Source organism: Mirounga angustirostris, unplaced genomic scaffold (genome assembly GCF_029215605.1).
Source record: "Mirounga angustirostris isolate CCGP_5_RB_7025 unplaced genomic scaffold, mMirAng1.0.hap1 SCAF_17, whole genome shotgun sequence".
Lineage (NCBI taxonomy): Eukaryota > Metazoa > Chordata > Mammalia > Carnivora > Phocidae > Mirounga > Mirounga angustirostris.
Window position 1 is genome coordinate 34,214,731 of NW_026991725.1, and position 12,085 is coordinate 34,226,815.

At 43.4% G+C, this 12,085-nt stretch overlaps 1 protein-coding gene and 1 long non-coding RNA gene across 2 annotated transcripts in view; both read left to right on the forward strand.

Annotated features, from left to right (window-relative positions):
* Positions 1–12,085, forward strand: part of MAP2K6 (mitogen-activated protein kinase kinase 6) — a 116,198-nt gene that overhangs the window by 59,695 nt on the left and 44,418 nt on the right. The window lies entirely within an intron of this gene.
* On the forward strand, positions 2,552–8,111 carry LOC135362950 (uncharacterized). Its single transcript, XR_010408448.1, has 3 exons — positions 2,552–2,679; positions 2,754–3,714; positions 6,821–8,111. It is a non-coding gene; the product is annotated as an uncharacterized LOC135362950 (long non-coding RNA).

The window sequence follows — 12,085 nt, forward strand, 5'->3', positions numbered from 1 at the left end:
CTGTGACCTTGAGTGTTTAGTCCAGCCGGGACTGGTGAATCTTCTGGTAAAATGGGAGAAACATCAGGCTGAGATTACCGTCAGGATGAGCCCATCGAGGAGTCCATTAATGGACTAAGAGAGTCCCCCCCCCCCCCCCATTTTTTTGTATTGAAAAGGGAGTGTCACCCCACAGGCCAAGTGTCGCCAAGACAGCGTTTTGCAAACAGAAGCCACAGTGACCAGTTTCAAATAGTCACCTGACCATTACTGTCCTGCTGGAGTAATTCCCGTCAGGTAGGAGATAGGCTTATCAATTTTATCAGAAGCCCCTTAGGGAAGGGGTGCTAGTTTACAAACATACCACAGAGCTATCATATAGTAGAAAACTTGATGACATCGTGGATGAAACTGGTAGCATGCTCCTCCAAATACCATTTAATGAGAACATCAGCTAGTTTTACTGATGGAGTGTTTTCCATCTTAGAATCAGGGGAACGCAAGTCTGGAAAGGTTACAGTGGAATATCCTGGACAAAGTTCATGGCAATATAGCTTTTCAGTTGAGTCTTGATCTCCTGATAGATCTTAGGTCATGTCACAGTAATTCCTGGTAAACAGCTTTATAACCTGCGTTTGTTATCTCAAGATGGCCGGGCATAGGGGTAGAAAAGCTGCACGGAGGATTTAACCCAGAACTTTTACTTCCAGAGCCCAGATTTTATATATAGCTTGGACAGAGGTCAGCAATAATCCTTCTACGAGCTAGTGGAAATAGACCTGTGATGAGAAGTCATTGCAATCAAAGGACTGAATACTGTTATATTATATGTGAAAGCTGACTGCTCACGTCTGTAAAGCTCCATGTATCTGGGCAGGGCCCTTGAGATGGAGGAAGTAGTATTTATCCCATGTAGTTGTAGCGATCATTATGTTAAGAGTTTATGCGCGAGGCTGAGCACCGTGCCTTGCGTGTAATAACTTCTCAATAAGTATTAGTTGCTTTTATTATTCTCATGAGCAGCTACTTGTTAATAAGGACACACCGGCCAAAAACAGCAGTAGCTTGACCTGACAATGTTCAGCGTCCATGTATCCAACACTTTGTTTGTATCCATTGGCACTATGTGTTGCTTGCTTAGCTTGTGTTATTCACCAAGGTAGATACTGATATTCCCATTTTAGTGTTGAGGCTTGGATGAATAGCTTCTCAAGGTTTTACAGCCAGTGAGCGCTATGCTGGGTCCCTTCCCACTTGGTCTCCTTTTTACAGGGTCATGTGGAGGTGTTTTCCAACGGAACCCTATATAACTTGGTTGGGCGAGCACGTCCCCCAGTCCTTCTCACTGCTTTCCAATAATCAAGGCTTGTGAGAATTGCCATCAATAATATTCAATTGAAGTCAATCCAATAAGAATCTCTGGCTTAAAGTTTTATGAAAGTAGTCTATCCAGGGATCATTTCAAATCATCTCCTCATAGTTTTGGTGAGCCACTGAAGCCAGCTTAGGGAAATTGCCTCGGTAACAGTGTGTATAAGACATCACAGAGTGTTGGGGCGCCTGGGTGGCTCAGTTGGTTAAGCGACTGCCTTCGGCTCAGGTCATGATCCTGGAGTCTCGGGATGAGTCCCGCATCCGGCTCCCTGCTCGGCAGGGAGTCTGCTTCTCCCTCTGACCCTCCCCCCTCTCATGTGCTCTCTCTCATTCTCTCTCTTTCAAATAAATAAATAAAATCTTTAAAAAAAAAAAAGACATCACAGAGTGTATGTATGTATGTATGTATGTATGTATTTATTTATTTTAATTTTTAAAGATTTTATTTATTTATTTGAGAGAGCGCATGCGAGCACAAGTAGGGGGGAGAGGCAGAGGGAGAAAGAGACAAGCAGACTCCCTGCTGAGCAGGGAGCTGGACACGGGAGGAGGGGGGAGGTCAATTGCCTCAACTGACTGAGCCACCCAGGCGCCCCCACAAAGCGTATTTAATTTACACTTTTGACTCACGTTTCTGATCCCATAAGTAGGTGGAACATTCCCCTGGTGCAGTAAGGAATTTATATACTTTTTTTTTGGTGCTGAGTCTTGGAGATTAACTGATTTACATGTTTCAAGGTGACTGCCTGGAATGATTTCTAGACTTACTACCCAAGACTAGAGAACTCCACTGCTTTTGACAGCCTGACGTATAGCACTGCCTGAAGCAATACTTGTTAATTAAAGTGACAGTGGTTTATCCAGGAGTGAAAAAAGGGAGGGCCTAAGTCTTTCTATAGGACTGTGGGATTTTACCTCAGGGCCCCACAGGATCTGACATCTTTAGGATTGAAGTATGAGTAGATTTGCATAAAGAACTCTGCTTTGCAATTAAGTTGTTTGCTTTTGTACATTAGCATTCTTTTCTCGGAAAATCACATTTAAATGTTGTGGTTTTCTCGAAGTTATTGGTCTTTGTTTTTTAATCGCCTGTTAGGAACCTCGCATCTGGAGTGTCACCAGTGGGAGATGCGCTAAGCCACGAGAGTATGGGGCAGACCAAAAGGCAGAGCCCACCACGGTCTTTGGCCAGGCTGTGGTTTGCAAAACATGACTCTCAAGAACCATCCAGCCTCCCTGGAAAGAAGGTGACTAGATACTGCAGAAACAACCATGGTGCAGAGGATTATACTGAGCTTTTTCAGGCTGGAGGATTGGAGTGTCAAGGTGAAGGATCCTGCCATAGTGTTTCGATACTGCTTTGGCCATGGTGTCTTTACCTTCTTGTTTCTTGTTGGCAGGGGGCATAAGGATTCCAGAATGTGCCACAGGCCTGGGGAAAGAGCTGCATTTCTTAGTTTTCCTCTGAGATGTCACTGAGTTAGAAAGAACTGGAAGGAGGTCAGCATCTACTCCTTTTTTGTTCCAGCAAAGGGCATCCACCAAGGAGGAGGATGGCTCCATCTCCCCATACCCATTTCTTCTAGTTTGCAGTTAACTTCTCAGTGTTGCTTGTTTTGCCCCCTTTTATCATCCGGTGAAGACCTTCTAGGTGTTTCTATCACTAGTGGCATTGTAGGATCACAGGATGCTTTGGAAGTTCAGTGACAGAAGCAGTTGAGAAGGAAATGAAAGGAGTGAAAATGAAGGGATAAAAGAAAGGAAAAAGGGAAAAGTGAGAAATATATTTGGTAGAGAGTGTGGCAGCACGGGTATGGTGGGAGAGACACTGGATAAGTTTTGAGAGATAATTTGATAAAATTCAGTATCCATTTCTTTCTCTTTTTTAAAAAAATATGTTATTTATTTATTTATTTGAGAGAGAAATAGAGAGAGAGCATGAGCTCGAGTGTGAGCAGGGGGAGGGGCAGAGGGAGAGGAGAAAGAATCTTATGTAGATTCCATGCTCAGCACAGAGCCTGATGATCAGGACCTGAGCCGAAACCAAGAGTCTGACGCCCAGTCGACTGAGCCACCCAGGTGCCCCTCAGTGTCCATTTCTAATAATTCACTGTATCAGTTTCTTATAGCTGCTGTAACAAATTAGTGCAAACGTGGTTGCCTAAAACAATAGAAATCTATTCTGTCACACTTCTGAAGGCCAAAAGTCTGAAATCAAGATGTGGGCAGGGCAGGCTCCCTCCAGAGACTCTGGGAGAGAATCCTTTCCTTGCCTCATGTAGCTTCTGGGAGCTTCCACATTCCTCGGCACCCCTCAGCCTGTGCCTCCCGTACTCCAGGCTCTGCCTCCATCTTCTCTAGGTGAGTCTAACCTCCCCTTTCATCTTTGTTATAAGGGCACTTCTGATGGCGTGTAGGGTCCAGCTGGATAATCCAAGATAATCTCCTTATCTCAAGATCCTTAATTTAATCACATCTGCAAAATCGTTACTATGGTAACATTCACAGGTGCCAAGGATTAGGATATGGGCACATCTTGGGAACCATTATTAGCCTACGTCACTCACTAAAATGTGAATAGTTATATGCTTCTTCTACCAAACTGAATCTAAACCCAGCATAATTCTTTTAAGGTGGAAGGCTGGAAAGTTTTCTTTTTCTTGTTTTATGAAACTTTTAAGTTTTATTTTAAGAATGCTGCATACCCAATGTGGGGCTTGAACTCACAACCCTGAGATCAAGAGTCACGTGCTCCACCAGCTGAGCCAGCCAGGCTCCCCTGAAAGTCTTTTCTTAAAGTTAGGATCAAGTGAAGATGTCTGCAATGACTGTCATATTTAATTAAATTTTGAGATGGAAAGCCAATGAACTTACATAAGAGGTGTACGTATTAAAAAGGTATATGGGGCACCTGGGTGGCTCAGTTGGTTAAGTGTCTGACTCTTGATTTCGGCTCAGGTCATGATCTCAGGGTCCTGGGATCCAGCACCACATCGGGCTCCCTGCTTAGCGGGGAGCCTGCTTCTTCCCCTCCCTCTGCCTGCCGTTCCCCCTGCTTGTGCTCGCTGTCTGTCAAATAAATGAATAAAATCTTAAAAAAAATAAAAAACACAAATAAAACAACAACAGCAATAATAATATAAAAATGAACAAGTATTTTGAATAGGCAGTTCGTAGAAAAATACAGGTATCAGTAGACATATAAAAATGCTGAGCTTTATTAAATATTTTAAAAATGTGACTAAAAACAATGAAGTACTCTTGTTTACTTATCAAATTGACAAAGATGAAAAATTTTGTTTGAATCTGATCAAGCTCTAACTTACAGAGGAGTGTGTGTATCAATAGGGGATATGATTGGCAGAATCCAGTGGGAAACTTTATAGAACAAATGACCAGATTTCTTCGACAAAACAATTTCATGCAGAGGGAGGGGCAGACAGTAAGAAATGGAGAGAGAGCTTATAGATGAAGAGAGGTACAAGAAACTTTATCAAGCAATCATAAAACATAGACCTAATTTTGATCCTGACTCAAACACATTGTAATTTAAAAATATTTGAGACATTTATGAGACCATTAGAATTTTGAACACTGAGTAGATATTAAGAAATTACTTATTTGTTTACATGTAATAATGCTGTTGTGGTTATGTTTTTTTTAAATAGTTAATTTCTGGGGCTGGGTGGCACAGTCAGTTGGGTGTCTGGCTCATGGTTTCAGCTCAGGTCATGATCTCAGGGTCGTCGTGGGGTTGAGCCCCATGTCAGGCTCTGCACTCAGCACAGAGTCTGCTTGAGATTCTCTGTCTCTTCCCCTCTGCTCTTTCCCCTCCCCCTGCTCATGCTCTCTCTCTCTCTCAAATAAATAAGTAAATAAAATCTTTTTTAAAAATAGTCAATTTCTTTTGAAGATATTTGTTAAAATATTTATGGATGATATGATTTGATGTCTGGGAGAGTGGGTGGCTATAGATGAAACAAAATTGGCCATGAGTTGATATTTGTTGAACCTGGGGAATGGGTTCATGTGGATTGATTATAACGGTCTTATTTACTTTCTCATGTACTTAAGATGTTCCATCATAAGATATTATTAAAGACACAGACAAAAAATACTCGGACATGAATATGAATATGAGTCTGGTTTGGCCCTAGCTTTTTAGCCATCAAGCTAAGGAAGGAAACATGAAGAAAAACATTTACATCATCCACAGGCAAAGACTGATCGGTTATACAGGAGAAGCCAACTCTTCCAATTATTGATGACACACATTTTTTTTCTAAGAGTAAAAAAGGGCATTATGTAAGGTGATGAAACACATCCTTACAGAGAAGAATTTCAGAGGCCTCTTTTTAAGGTGTACCTTGCCTCATGGGTCAATGGCATCATGGTAGAATGTAGCTCAACAGGAGAAATGGGGTGAAATTGGGAGAGAGGCAGGATAGATTCTACACTGGTAACACTAAGAAGGGTTATATAGACGAAGAACTCTCCTCTGTATTTCTTTGCATCTCTTAATCTTCATGCAGCTTGGTAGAATCCCAGTTACTCCTCTGTAGTTTTTCTTGGCTAGAAGGGAGGTGATCGCAGTGCTATTAAAAGTGTGACCTTGGACCAGGGGGGAAGAATAATCCACTTCTCCCAAGAAAAAAAAGGCAACCCTCTTACTCACTATCCCTCTGTTGTAAGTATGAAGGGAGAGTTTTCTGTAATTCGTAGCTATTTAAGAAAATCTTTATATTTTGGAAAATTTCAAACAAATTCAAAGGTACATGGTACAATGAGCCACCATGTATCCATCACTCAGTTTTGACAGTTACCAACTCATGGCTAATCTAATTTCATCTATATCTCCACCCCCCAAATCCCCTCCACCATATTCTTTTGAACAAACCCTACAATCCTATTATTTCCTTTGGAGACATTTCAGTATTTATCTCTAAAATGGGAGTGCTAATTTTATTTTATTTAATTAATTTATTTATTTATTTTAAAGATTTTATTTATTTATTTGAGAGAGAGAATGAGAGACAGAGAGCACGAGAGGGAAGAGGGTCAGAGGGAGAAGCAGACCCCCCGCCGAGCAGGGAGCCCGATGTGGGACTCGATCCCGGGACTCCAGGATCATGACCCGAGCCAAAGGCAGTCGCTTAATCAACTGAGCCACCCAGGCGCCCCTGGGAGTGCTAATTTTAAATCTAAACTAAATTTAGCCCACCATTTTGAAAAGATCAAACACATCGCTAAATTTCTTAGCAACCTGTTGCCATATTTTAAAGCGGTATTTGATTTAACACCCGTATGAGTACATTTCCTTTCAATAAAGACTCATGAATGAAGCAGCACAGAAATGAGGAAGATGAGCACAGACAGTGGGGATTCCCCACCTAACCACTGCCCGCCTCCTACCTTCACTCTGGGCCCCGACCACAAATAAAGGGCATTGGCTGTGATTTGCTTTTAGGTTCTTTCAAGAACACAGAGTCAGCATCAAATTGTTAATATGACAAAACAGAGTTCAGCTCAACCCGGTCTAAAAAAAAAAAAAAAAAGAGCTCCAATCCCATGAGGCTGTAAGAGTCTTCGGAGTGCTTTCATTCTTCGAAAATAGGACCATTTCTGGGTGAGTTGATGGTGCTGCCCTGAACAGGCTGGCTGATTCCCCTTTGACACGTCCAGCAATTCTTTGTGTCTTTCACTGATTCTTCATTCACGTCTCATTCTGTCAAAATGTTCTTGCTTTGACTGCCTTCCATTCTTTTGCTCTTGTTGTTTTCCTGCCTCTCATTCAACTCTCTACTTCTGTTTGTCACCAGATCTGCATATTCCTGCCCCCAGCCCCCCGCCCGCCAAGCTCCATTCATCTGCCTGAAATCTGTTCCCCCCCACAACACGTCTGCTTTGGAACTCCTGTTCTGCCTTCTCCCCACCGCCCACCCCACTGGGCCTGACTTTCCTCTTTCACTTAATTTCATGTAGATGTGGAAAAGCTAAATTACTACTACTATTACTGCGACCACCACTATTATGATTATGACTATTACTGCTTATCTTCTGATCTTCTGCACCTCTAATCCAGTAAATTACCAGAGCCTAGGGGTTTTGCCTCCATAAAGTTTAAGCAGCGTATTTATCAGTCAGATGGCTGTGGTCACTGCCTCTTACTTCTTGGGTGTAGCGCTTGTCCCGTGCATGGATGGGACATGGGGGATGGCCTTGAAGAGCAAGCCATGGGTGAGCAGATGGGTTGGGTCAATTGGTTTAGGAAGGGAGCCATTAAAGGTATGTTCAGACTACTGTAACCATACAGATGAGGAACATTTATTCTGCGTGTTTTTATGGAAGGCTCCCTGAAGGAGAACATGCTTGAGCTGTGTTAAAGTTGACCAGTAGAGACAGCTGATGGCAGCATTCTAGGGGAATCACGAGCAAAGACCTGGAAGCTTAAAATGCCAAGGTGTGTAATATGGGTGTGTGTGTGTGTGTTTACCACACTTTCAGAATATTCTGAAGATATTAGATTCATCTTGTTACATGATTTTTTTGAAATGTGGACGACATGACCTCCTCAACTGAACAACAGAGAACTCCTTTTCTTAAATCTGAAATTATATAAAAAACTAATGATGTATGGTGACTAATATAACATAATAAAATAAAATTAAAAAAATAGATTATTATGAAATTATTTAAAAATTTAAAGCTTTGGTCTTTTTTTTTTTAAAGATTTATTTATTTATTTGAGAGAGCGAGAATGAGAGAGAGAGAGAGAGAGTACATGAGTGGGGGAGGGTTAGAGGGAGAAGCAGGCTCCTCGCTGAGCAGGGAGCCCGATGCGGGACTCGATCCCGGGACTCTGGGATCATGACCTGAGCCGAAGGCAGTCGCTTAACCAACTGAGCCAACCAGGCGCCCTAAAGCTTTGGTCTTTCAGTTGTTGGCTCTCATCTATGCTTTCAGCTTTCTCTCTACTACCATCCTTCACTTTGTCTAAAGTAGACAACTCGCAGTTTCTTTGAATAGACCACAATGCCTTCTCACCACCACTGGGAGCTCATCCTTATTCTGCTTAGAATCTCACTGTTTCATTTCCATGTTCTGGTTGTCAAAATCCTACCCATTATTTAAAAAAAAATGTATAATGGGAACATTTAAATATGGAAAAAGAAGACCTAAGAGTCTAATCAATCCTCATGTACTCCTAAATCCTACCAGTGATCAAAGGACCACCTAAAATACTTCCCCTATGAGATCATTTTCCTTTTTCATTTCCCTCTTCTGCTTTGAACCTCCTGTGTATTCATGATGCGGTATTTGTAGTGTATATCACATCTACTCTGATATTACAGGAACTGGTTTTTCTTATCCCCTGACCCTTTCAAAGCAGAATTTGTAGCTTGATGACCTTTTTGCTCCTTGCAGCGTCTACTTTGGTGAATTATTAACAGTTTCAGCTCAAAGATAGAGATAGCCGTGTGAGGAGCCTCATTTGGAATTTCTTCCTAGCCACAAAGAACTGATTGGTGGTGGTGGTGGTGGGGGGGAAGTACCAGGAACTGGGCGGAAAGTGACCTTGTCATCATAGAGAAAGAAGTGGTGAAAAAGGAGACACGTTACTTTACCTGCACACATATGTTTATAGGAGTTTTATTCATAGTTGCCAAAACTTGGAAGCAACAAGATGCCTGTCAGTAGATGAACGGATTAATGAACTGTGGCACATTCAGACAATGGAATAAAAAGAAATTTTATTATTCAGTGCTAAAAAGAAATTTGCTATTAAGCTGTGAAAAGACATGGAAGAACCTTAGAGGAATGTCACTATGTGAAAGAAGCCAGTTGGTATGATTCCAATTATATGATGTTCTGGAAAAGGCAAAAGTGTGGAGATGGTAAAAAGATAGGGAAGGATGAATAGGCAGAGCACAGAGGGGTTTTAGGACAGTGCAAATGCTCCGTGTGAGGCTAAAATGATATCCAGACATGTCTGTATATATCATATATGTCAGTATACATTTGTCCAAACCCATAGAATGTACAATACCGGGAGTGAAGCCCATTGTAAATTATGGGCTTTGGGGGTGATAATGATGCATCAGTATCATCAATTGTAACAAACGCACCACTCTGCTGGGGGATGTTGATAATGGGGAGACTATGCATGTGTGGGGGCCGGGGGTATAGGGGAAATCTCTGTACCTTCCCTTCAGTTTTGCTGCGAACTGAAAACTGCTCTCAAAAAAGAAGTCCTTCATAAAGAAAGATACGATTCGGAGGCCTCACTCCCAGAGATCCTGAGTCTGGGGAGCTGAAATCGTTCCCATGGTCAGTGGGAACCAAGAGAATATGGTTCCAAATCGATGAGATGTTTGAGAAATGTAATTTTAACATTAATAACATAAGAGAGGAAGAAGAGAGGAGGACATCTGAAGAAATAAGTTGCTCAGGGCGCCTGGGTGGCTCAGGCGTTAAGCGTCTGCCTTCGGCTCAGGTCATGATCCCAGGGTCCCGGGATCGAGTCCCGCATCGGGCTCCCTGCTCCGCGGGAAGCCGGCTTCTCCTCCCATTCCCCCTGCTTGTGTTCCCTCTCTCGCTGTGTCTCTCTCTGTCAAATAAATAAATAATAAAATCTTAAAAAAAAAAAAAGTTGCCCATACAGGGAAACATTCTGTTTAGCTCATATTTTAAAAAATAGAAGCACAAACATGGAAGGGAGAAAAGAAACTAGTATGTATTGAGCACCTGTTATATGTGGGACCCTCCTAGATGTCTTCACACATATTGTGCAAGCTGAGCCTCTCAATGACCCGAGTCTCTCATCTCCCATTAGCAGGTGCAGAAATTGGGTTTAAGAAACATTTTCAAGCTCACCATGTTAGTAAGGGGCACAGCTGGGATTTAAAATGAGGTCTAGGGATGCCTGGGTGGCTCAGTCAGTTGGGTGGCTGCCTTTGGCTCAGGTCATGATCCCAGGGTCTTGGAATCGAGTCCCGCATCGGGCTCCCTGCTCAACGGGGAGTCAGCTTCCTTTTATTTATTTGTCAGAGAGAGCACAAGCAGGGGAAGTGGCAGGTAGAGGGAGAAGCAGGCTCCCCGCTGAGCAGGGAGCCCGACGTGGGACTCAGTCCCGGGATCCTAGGATCATGACCTGAGCCGAAGGCAGATGCTTAACCAACTGAGCCACCCAGGTGCCCCAGTGTTTTTGTATTCTTTAGGTAAATACCCAGTAGTGCAACTACTGGATGGTAGGGTAGTTCTATTTTTAGGTTTTTGAGGAATCTTCAATCTGTCTTCCAGATTGGCTGCACCTTTCTGCACCCCCACCAACAGAGGCAGAGTGGACCTTTTAAACTAAAATGTCAGAGGCTCAGTAAAGTGCATTGAGTTCACAATCTATGTGAGATGCTGGAATGTGTAAGCTGGAGGTGTGGACCATGACCCGGAAGGAGTGCTCGGGAAGATCTGGGAGGGTTCTGCGGGGGCGTGTGATAGAAGAGCTAGAAATGGAAGTTTGGGTTCCTGTCTGCAAGAGGGCTAGAACCTTCTAGGCAGAAGCAACACAAAGATAAAGGCAAGGTCCCAGGAAATCCATCTCCCTCCTTGAAATCAAAACCACCGCCCGTTTTAACCTGAGCTGGTCAGCTTTCTTTCTCTAAATGTTACGTCATTCTGCAGAACGTTGGCATGCTTGCTGGAGTCTCAGTGGTGGGTGAGATCCAGTGGTTGCGGGGGGTGGACGGAAGCACCTGTGTCCTCTCGCTCTGGCGAAGCCAGCTTTCTCCCTGCACTCCTTCCCCTCGGCCCTGCTCCCTTAGTTGCTTTGCATCTGATCGTCGCAGTTTAATAACATCTAATGACACTCCTCTCCCGATTTCGGTGCTGGCTACCCCTGGGACTTAAGTCTAGATGCAAGTATTAAGGAGAGGGCAGCCAGGTTGCCGGTGACTTGGCTGGAAATCCCATTCACATTAGGGAACAGATTTGGAAATTAAATTTGGCCCTGGAAGCAATGTCATCCTTTTGTAAAGCTGCAGCAATAATCATAAACCCTCATTGTCACTCTCCCCCCTCACCCGACCTCCCAGCCAAGCTGACAAATAGTTAGTCGTCAGCATATCCTCATGATGCCACCTTCTGTTCACCCTGTGGGATTCTCTGGCTGTTTGGGTTGGCACCAGAGCACCATCTTTTCTGTTTTATGTAATAAGGCACATGAGAGAAGCTCTTTGTGCCCAGCCTGTCTGCGTGGGTACTGGGCAAGAGGTCTTGTGTACCCCATCATTTTCGGGACGGTCAAAGCTAGCGAACACTTCTGCGGCCTGGGAAATGTTTGCTAACTCTTGGCAAGGTTTTTGTCTTCTGGTGCCATTTTTGCTCCCGGCCAGGATTATAATGACCCAGCTTTGGTTTAAGATGAATTTTTGCAAATATATGTGTGTGCGGTGGGGCTACATTTTCAGAGAAAATAAGCACGGGTGTGGCACGGGGCTGATGTAATACAGCGCTGCAAATGCTCAAGCCCACGAGGCTTACCCTCTGCAGATTGTACCAACAAGGGGGCCAAGCTTGTCGAGGTCCGTAGGAGCGCACGGGCCTTCTCTCCTCCTGAGAAGGTTGTTAACTAGCATGGGACCCAACACAGAGCCTGTTTTCTGATCTATTTTTTCGTGTTTGCTTTAGACTATCAGGGGAAATGGCCATTTCACATCCTTGGGCACAGTGTTGTATT